The following is a 9,571-nucleotide window of genomic DNA, read 5'->3' as shown; positions in this document are numbered from 1 at the left end:
TGGTCCAGAGGTTAATGGACCCCATTTATACAGCGCCTTTCTGCCTGAGCAGCACTCAAAGCGTCGGCTCATTCACCCGTTCACGCCCTGATGACGGAGGCTGCCATGCAAGGCACCAACCTGCTCATCAGGAGCACTTAGGGGTTCAGTGTCTTGCTCAAGGACACTTCAATATGGTCACCAGGGTAAGTGGGGATCAAACCAGCAACCCTTCGGTTACTAGACGGCCACTCCACCTCTGAGCCACGCCACCCACACAGGTTAATTCTCTATTTAATTCCTCCCTGAAGACCCTGAGTCCGACCTTCTGGGAACAGAGCGATACACAACCGCAGCCGAGGACAGCGAGGCAGGAGGAGCGCGTCTTTCCGTGTGGTTGGTACAGCGATGTCGCTGCTAGCTGCTAGCTGCTAGCAGCGACTTGCTGCACTATTTCATCATCAGCCTTTTTACATAATTCAGAGCAGCAGTGCGAATGATGAGGCAGATGTGTTTGCATTAACCTTCACACAGAAGAAGCTTAAAACTCTGGAACCGCAGAATCAGGAGGACAGGATGCAAGCACGCAGCACCAAACAGTCGTCTGAGCGCCTCCCCCAGCGTCCGCGTGAACAAAACCCAGCAGGAAGGAGCAAACAGCCTCTACCCGCGCAGTTAGTTAGTAGCAGGGGGGTGCTGGCCAGCGCAGGTATCGACAGGTGGCAGGACAGAGGAGAATGGCAAGGCGCCAGATTGGAAGACTGGAGAGTGGCACATGTAAGTCACATGACTGTGTCACATGTCCAGTTGAAAGATTGAACCGGCTCACAGGCCTCGTTCTGTTTAGCCCAACACTTCTGAGAAGAAATCAGTTTCTGACATTTGTGAAGCTGCGTGACCTGAATCAGCGAGTGGCAGGTGAACGCCACAGGCAGCAAGCATATCCCTCCTCAGGTACGTCGCCGTTCACAGGGACCATCAGGTGGCCTCTCTAGACCGGCGCTCATTAGCACCGCATTAGCACCTTCCTAACAGTCATCGAAAAAAACCCTAGGCGTCAGAAATTATCTTCTCAGTGTTCCATCCCTCCCCCCGCCACCTGCAACTACGGTGTTCTAACCAAAAGCCTTTTGATTATTATACAGGAAGTGGACGTGTCAGGGATGAGGTATTAACTCTAACTGGTGAAATCTGCTGGGATTCCAACCAGTTTCTATTCAGTTCTTACTTGAATGCTTCAACCTCCACGTATTAAACGAGTGTAAAACTCAGGAGCAGCGCTGCATTCAGGGACCCTGATGAGGTATGAATCTGCACATGAGGTGCTGCACTGCGTTTAATAATCCCTCGTAATCCAACAGTTGTTTTGATGAGGCGCTGATATGAGATGTTGTGTCATCGGCGGAATTTTAAGGAGCGATTGTTGCATGTCCGTGTGAAATCCCTAAACCCCGGCAGTAATTAGCAGTACATGCTCATCAGGCGTTCTAATTCGATGGATACACACAGCTGCCAGCTTTGTGCAAATAGTGTTTATTTTCTAACTCTTATTAATGTGCACATTTGGAGTGTGACTGGATCATTAAAATTTAATACGCCGAAGACAACAAATCCAAAATCAGTGTGGAGTGAATTTAAAACTGTCATGTTCCTCACATGTTTAGGAGATGAAAGTCATTATCCTGTCACGTACATTTTTGGGGCATCAACGGCGTTTGAGCTGCAGGGCTGAGAGGGAAAATTCACCATGAAGCCCAAATCCAACTGTTGCTGCTCAACAACCCCAAACACGGCGAGACTGCACGTCTTCTGCAGGTGAGAGACTTTCTAGGTTGTTACCTCCTTTAAAGTGGAACGACAGACCAATCTTTGAATATCTGTCATTTCCTGTACCCTCTGTGTCGGTCTGACAAGACAGAGCGACCCGATCCGTCCCAGTGGGAGACCAGAACACGAGAGCAGCTCCACTCAGAGTAGCGCTGGGCCCGAATGCCGACGTCTGGCAGCGGGACAGAGAGGAGCGGAGAAACTGAACTACACTGATGTCAGAGCTCCAGATCAAGATGGCCGCCCAGCTGGTGCTGTGGAGAGAGAGCTTCATCGTTGCTGCCTTCATTATTACCGTCATTATTGTATCAGTGGTTATAAACGCTTGTAATGTTGTAATGGAGACAAGAATTCTGTCTTCACAAAGACGGATGTGAGGTGATAACTTCCATCGTGAGCTCTGGGAGGGTTATCGATGTTCTCGTGGCCTTTCTGTTTCTCAGCAAGTGAAATTGATTCACCTCCTCTGATTTAATCTCCGTGTTTACTCGGTCTATTAATACTCCGCCCTGCATTACATCACGGCCTCTCTCCCTCAACGGGGTGCAAATTAATCCCCTTTTCTTTGTTGTTTTCAATCAAAGGACCGCTGCACTTCCTGCCGGGTCGCCGTTAAAGGTCAACACAGTCAGCATCCTATTTACAGATTAATAATTCATTCTGCATTTTTCTTGTTGTAGTTCATTTAACGAACACAGAGCACTGATGAGGAAAACAGCCGCAATGCTCTGACATGATGGTGTCCACATCTGCAGTTTGCTGCTTGAACACGAATTTCTGTCTGCCGTAACTGGAGAGAGACGCGGCAGCTTCCTGTCTGATGGAGGCCTCTCGTGGTCATTTTGGAGGCTGTTGAACTGTGCTGGCGTGCAGCAGCTTAAGCCACTCACGGTCTAGTCAAGCTAGCACGCTAACGCTCCTCGCCAGGCCTCACTAATGGCAGCTTCTACAGAAAGTCTGCAACACAACATGGCAGCGCAGATGGTCGAGTGTTACCGATATTTAGCAAAGGAGCCACAGCAGAGAGCAGGAGAAGCCTGGTCTGAACCCATGGGGATGTTCACAGGACTGGCTTTGTTCATGTAAGATGGACTCGTCACCATGAGCTCAGAACTTCGCTGCTGCAGATGCGTCCCAAGAGGAAGAAAGTAGTTTGACATGTCTGTCTGGTTTTTCTCGGCTTGTGACCGGTGTTGCGTCTCAAATCTGTCTGGAACAGTTGGGGAGGAAGTGGTGATTCCACCAGTGGATCACTTCCAGTCGTGCATCTGATTGACTTCTGTCCACTGTTTTGGAGCAAAGACGGAAAAGTGAGACTATAGAAAGACGCAGCAGTGACACCTTTATTAAAGTGATGAATTGCTCTCGGACGGGACCTGTTGTCCCACCTCGTACAGGAGATGTATGATTTATGATTGCCTCCAAGCTCACTGTCAAAAAACAACGCTGGGGGAATTATCAGCGTTTGAGGATCTCTGTAATACAAATTAATGATCACATCAGGCGGTGAGACCAGTCGCACGCAGCTGGATTACATCCCTGAACAGCCTGTTTAGAATCATTCATCAATTCACGACAGAGCGGTAAGTCAGCGTGGCGGCGGCGGCGCGTCCCAGAGGAGCCGCTGGGGAACACTGAGGCTCCGCGTCGCGATTCACTTCATGGTGTTGAGGCACAGGGCGAGACATGAAAGGTACACAAAATTTCACCTGAGGAGGCAGGAAACAAAAAGCCCCTCTTGCCCCCTGCTGGGTGGTTGTCACGGCAACAGATTAGTGATTAGTTCTAGACTCATAAAATGAATGTCTTACTAATTAATGGTGAAGAAACAAAGTCACCGTCATTCAGAGGGAAGATGCCACAGAGCCGGCTGACATCACGCCTGCACTCTCATAGCAGCTTCCATCTCACCTTGTGGGCTCAGAGTCTGTCACCATAGCAACCCGGCGACATACATGTTGTTATTTGCAGGCTCTGCCTTCATAGTCCCACCACTGCCATCGTATAGAGGCAGGAGGAGGAGGAGGAGGAGGAGGAGACAGGAATCAGACAGAGAAACGTACAATTGACTCCCAACTACCCAAAACACCAGTGTGTGGAGGACACACTTCCTTAGGTGTCAAGAGTCACATGACAGGACAGGACATTAAATGTAGGATGACGTTTCCAGGGGCTTCCAGGTCTCAGCAGGCTCGTCAGCAAAAGAACAGTTCTCTGAAATGGGATGTTTGCTGGTTGGAGTTTTTTTGATGCATCTCTGGAAATCCTCTCCTGAAATCCTTCGCCTACGTCTCAAATGTCCAATGAATGAATGAACTGAAAGATTTTGGTGGTCAAAGGTAAAAATCTTACCAAACTGTTAGACAACTGCAACACTCCAACCCTGTACACATGTCTGGATGCACTCACTGATCCCACAGGTGCTGAAATAACTCTATTAGGACTTCATCCTGCACCGTGTGGCTGCAGAATAATGGCGTTTGGAGCTGAGACAGTTCAGCTCCTCCTCCTGATGCTTGTCCTCCTTCCTCCTCTGTCTTCAGCTCCGTTGTGATTTGCTCTCCAACCGATTACTGAATCTCCTCCACATAGAAAAAGTGAGAATAACATGTTGAATAAAATGAAATGCAGTTGAGAGAAGAGCAGATCAATCAGATCAGTGGGTGAGTCATTGCAACTGACACACACACACACACACACACACACACACACACACGCACGCACGCCATGATAATGACACATGAGAACACAGTCAAAGGCCAGCCGCTGATGAGGCCTCTCCCTGGACTGCTGAGCACCTTATCTCCTCTTCCTCGTGTGCTGCCTGTTCACCAGCTAACTGATAGCAGGCGTTTCACGGCGCCCTGCAGACCTGATAAACTGTAAATTAGAGCCGAGCTGAGGACCAGCCTGTGAAATGCAGCCTGAGGATCAGTCCGCATGATACGGGCTGAGTGGAACCTTTGATTCTGCTTCACTACACACCAGGACCAGTGTGGAATCAGATGCTGCAGCACATTTGCATCTGTAATAAAGCATAAAGGCTTCACACAGAGGCCACGGTCATGACATCACTTCCTGTCTGGCTTCTGGTTTCCCAACCTCTGCAGCTAAATGCAATCTGACGCTCCATTGTCCCGCTGTTATTACAGACACCTGAACGAACCATCGCCTTCTGCTGTTTAGAGAAAGACTGCTGAAAGGGCGATTTGATCAAACCCAACAGTGGAGGTGACATGACCTCTGACCTCTTTAGATGGAAAAAGTCACATCTCATTGGAAAGCAACTAAAAGTTGGTTATTAATGGATGGAACATTTGATCTGAGCAGCACAGAGATCCAGTCGGAGAGACGCAGCGTCCCAACAGGCGTCAGAGTTCCTCACTGATACGAGGCGTTCTGAGCAGCCGTCCTTCCTCAGGCCTCAGAGCAGAGCAGCGCTGCTCCTGTAGGAACCTAACCCTGCTAACGCTCACGTGGTGCAGCACTAATAATTAGCATTTGACAAAAGAAAATAAATATTTCCCACGTTCCCTCTGGTCCAGAGGCACTGAGGTGTTTCGGGTGATGACCTTTAAAGCCCTAATGGCGCCCTGTCAGGGGTCCAGACATGGTGCTGGCAATGTGAACATGGAATCGTGGCATTTAGCTGACACTCCTCAACAAGATGACCTGCTGCACAACATGGAAGCAGAGGAGGCGCGTGGTCTGAGTCAAGGACAGCAATTTACCATAGGAGGTCGAAAAGGTTTATAATACTCACCTCACTTCACAAGGGTTGACTGTCAGAATACAGAGGAGCAAAACTGACAAAATATAAAATAAAAACAGGGATAAGTCCTCCTCCTCACATCCGAGTCCCTCCATTCCCTCCCCCGATCAAACTCTGACCCAAGTGCAGGACGCGTTGCGCATGCTTGGATCAGACCAGTCGCTGTCACTGACGCCGTTAGCTGTGCTGCGTGAACCGAGGAGCAAGAGGAGAATATGAGCTGTCTCTCCTTTATCCTTGAACCCTCGTGACTCCCAACCGATGAATGGGTAACAGCACCTATGTGGCATGTGTTGATACGTGTGTGTTGAAACGGTACTGGTCCAGGAGCGTCGCAAAACCACTCTGCCCCTCACCCTCTGGTGCAGCTTTGCTCCTCCTCACCGTCTCACAGCGTCTTCGTTAGCATGTGGTGGCCATTTCCTACCACGCTTCGAGGGAACCACACCCTGGTTCATCTCAAAGTGGAGTGAGTCCTTTCAGATGGGCCATGGTCCCAGGGGAGCTTTCACATCTACAATTCTGATTCAAATGGAAATGAAGCCGAGGCGCAGGCCTTCCTGGACCACCGCAGCTGTCCCCACCAAGAGAGCAGGTCTCAGCGCTTCTGGAGACCCACAACGACCAAGCCGATCACAGTTGCTCTTGACTGGCCTTCCAGCCACCGACTGAAAACTACGTTGCCCCATAATGTAGTATGTCAAGTACATTGTGGGGCCTGACAGCAGTACTGGAAGCTAATGAAGCAACAACAGCAACAACAACAGCAACAACAGCAACAACAACAGCAACAACGGCAACAACAACAGCAACAACAACAACAACAGCAACAACAACAACAACATCAACAACAACAGCAACAACAACAACATCAACAACAACATCAACAACAACAACAGCAACAACAACAACAACATCAACAACAACAACATCAACAACAACAGCAACAACAGCAACAACAGCAACAACAACAGCAACAACAGCAACAACAACAACAACATCAACAACAGCAATAACAACAACAACATCAACAACAACATCAACAACAACAACATCAACAACAACAACAACATCAACAACATCAACAACAACAACAACAGCAACAACAACAGCAACAACAACATCAACAACAACAGCAACAACAACAACATCAACAGCAACATCAACAACAACAACATCAACAACAACATCAACAACAACAACAGCAATAACAACAACAACAACATCAACAACAACATCAACAACAACAACAGCAACAACAACATCAACAACAACAACAGCAACAACAGCAACAACAACAGCAACAACAACAGCAACAACAACAACAACAACAACAACAACATCAACAACAGCAGCATCAACAACATCAACAACAGCAACAACAACATCAACGACAACAACAACAGCAACATCGACAACAGCAACAACAACAACATCAACAACAACAACAGCAACAACAACAGCAGCAACACTGTACTGTTGCTGTCTGAAAACGACATACAAACAGAGAACAAGGGGAGGGACCAGGAAGGAAGCTGGCGGGACAGCAAGAGTCCCACAAACGGTTCTGATGCAAACGAGGCTCCACCAACTGGCGCCAACGTTCCGTCAGAGGAATGTGGAGTCAAACTGGCTTCAGTTACGCATGTTCAGACCGGCTGCATCAACTAATGTGCTCAGATGAGATTCGGAGAGTTTGGCGAGAGAAGTGACGCTGGGAGGTAGGCGGAGCCATGCAGCTCATGGGAGTTTTTGAATTAAATGTGATCCACATTTTTGCTGTTGCCTCAGAGTCCCGGGATCTGGTCAACAGCTCCCCCTACTGATGGGAGGCGGGCCCTCTGATGCTGATATATGTAGTTATCACACATGCATGAGATGTTCCATGAAACTGCCAGAAGAGCCGCTGAGGACAAGCGTCTGCCCCCAGCGCCCGTGTAGCGATAAACCAACAAAACGATGGTTTCTGTTGGTCCGGGCTGGAGGAAGGCAGCCATGTTTGCCTGCCTAAAGACTTTCACCATCCAAAGTTTTTTCAGTCTGTGGTCAACATGGAAGTCATGAAATCATAACAGGTCAGATTCACTCCATCTCGAGTTGCAGCCCGGAACACAGCAGTGGCTCGGCGTCCTGCTTCCCAACCCGAGTGTGATGTCAGGGGAACATAGTCGCTGTATGGATGCGGTCTATTGGAGCACGCCGGACAGCCATGACACTCATTTTATCTGGATGACCTGCTTTTGCTGGCTCGCTGTAGGGAGAACGCCGTGGTGCTGGTTGCATTTGTGGACCCCCCCCCCCCCCACCACCACCACCACCACCACCGCTGCCACCACCCTGGGTGGAAATGAAGTCATAGCAGAGAGGGGAGGCGTTGGAGGGGCTTTTCCACCACGTCATGACTCATATTTTTGGTAGCTGTGTGTGTCATGCAGCTACCAGGCGCAATGTCAGCAAGTCACATGGTGTTTCCTTTCATAGGACGGCTGCAAGGAAGGTACATTGGTCTGACCTTTGACCCTGTACATCAGCGGAGGCACACAGTTTCTGCCCCTCCCTCTGTAGCAGCACAGAAATACTACAAGGCCAAAAGCTGTCTGCCAATTAACAGTTCACATGTTGTACAGCCGTAATTAGAAGAGTTGCTGAAAATACCTGACCATGAAGATGTTGTCATAGAGACCAAGTCCTGCCACTGGGGAGGAGCATCATGTGAAGCACTCAAGCAACCGCAGCATGCAGCTCGGACGCATCATCAGAGGACGGGGCTCACATTGGTTGTTGGTGCCAAGACAGGAAGTCAGGTCTGAAGCTGACCTGAGTCGTTCTCGTGTTGATCAGTAAATCCATTATTAGTGGACGGTTTACAGAAGGGGGGCGGCGTGGCTCAGAGGTAGAGAGGCCGTCTAGCAACTGAACAGTCGCTGGTTCAATCCCCACTTCCCCCGGTGACCATGTCCAAGTGTCCTTGAGCAAGACACTGAACCCCTAACTGCTCCTGATGGCCCTGAGATGGACTGGTGACCTGTCCAGGGTGAACCCCGCCTCTCACCCAATGTCAGCTGGGAAAGGCTCCACCCCCCCATGACCCTTAACAGATAAAGCGGTAAAGAAGATGGATGGTTTTCAGAAGAGAAGCGTACTTTTCTGTTTTTATGTATTTATACTCATAGTTGTTCAGGTCAAGGTATTGGTGGTTATGAGCTGTGCTTGAGCAAGCGAAGGACTTCAGCGATGTTATTTGGAACTCAAAAGGTGTAAGGCGCTGTATTCTGGGCTGGCAGGTGAGGAGAAGGTGTCGGGTCATTTTAGCTGGATGATGAGTTGGGGTTAGCTGTTAAAGTAATCCATTACTTTTAGGTAGTTATAGAGCATTGTAGCATGTTTCTCAGAACTCTTCAGTAAGATTGTAACAGTTCGAGTGTGGTGTGAACTTGCTGGCGCCTGCAACCCACCCTCCTGCTCTTGGTTCCGGTCTCATGTCTCAGCTGGTGCGGTGAGCGTGAGGAGCTGCGGCCGCTGAGCGCCGCTCCGTCCTCAGCTGCTCCTGAGTGAACGCCTCCCTCTCACCGGCTGTAGAATCCAGCCTGGAACTTCTCTGACTTTATGAGCCACCATCACACTGAACCTGGGGGCTGAGTTTGAACCCGCCTTCATCTAAACTGATCCACCAATCACAACACCAACATACTGCATCATGTGACGCTGTCCACCAATCAGAGCTGCTACAGGAAGCAGCCTTGGATGTAAGGAGTCCTGGGTAATGGAGTCTGGTTACTTGTTTGTATGTTTACACAAGCAGAAATACTTGATCGATCCCTCAAATATAACCACAACACGTGGGAGATTTTGTTTGAAGTTATCAGAACATGAAGACTATGTCAGGCGTGTAATCAGGCGTGTAACATGTTCCACTGAGTGACGAGAGAAACCCTGGTGTGGGAGACTCAGAGCAGTGTACTCACAGGTTTTCATTTACTTTCGTGCTAAAAG

The 9,571-nt window shown here is 49.1% G+C and overlaps 1 long non-coding RNA gene across 2 annotated transcripts; it reads left to right on the top strand.

Moving 5' to 3' along the window:
• The first annotated feature begins 1,121 nt into the window (after positions 1-1,121).
• Positions 1,122-2,114, top strand: LOC147268676 (uncharacterized). 2 transcript variants are annotated; one of them, XR_015112333.1, is made up of 3 exons: positions 1,122-1,147; positions 1,644-1,794; positions 1,898-2,114. It is a non-coding gene; the product is annotated as an uncharacterized LOC147268676 (long non-coding RNA). The 2 variants fall into 2 exon arrangements; XR_015112332.1 differs by having other exon boundaries at positions 1,894-2,114.
• The last annotated feature ends 7,457 nt before the right edge of the window (positions 2,115-9,571 follow it).

The sequence above is a fragment of the Aulostomus chinensis genome, chromosome 3 (assembly GCF_037954235.1).
Source record: "Aulostomus chinensis isolate RoL2024-O1b breed Wild chromosome 3, RoL_Achi_v1.0, whole genome shotgun sequence".
NCBI lineage: Eukaryota > Metazoa > Chordata > Actinopteri > Syngnathiformes > Aulostomidae > Aulostomus > Aulostomus chinensis.
Note: the sequence above shows the minus strand (reverse complement) of the source record. Positions and strands in the feature narration are given on the sequence as shown.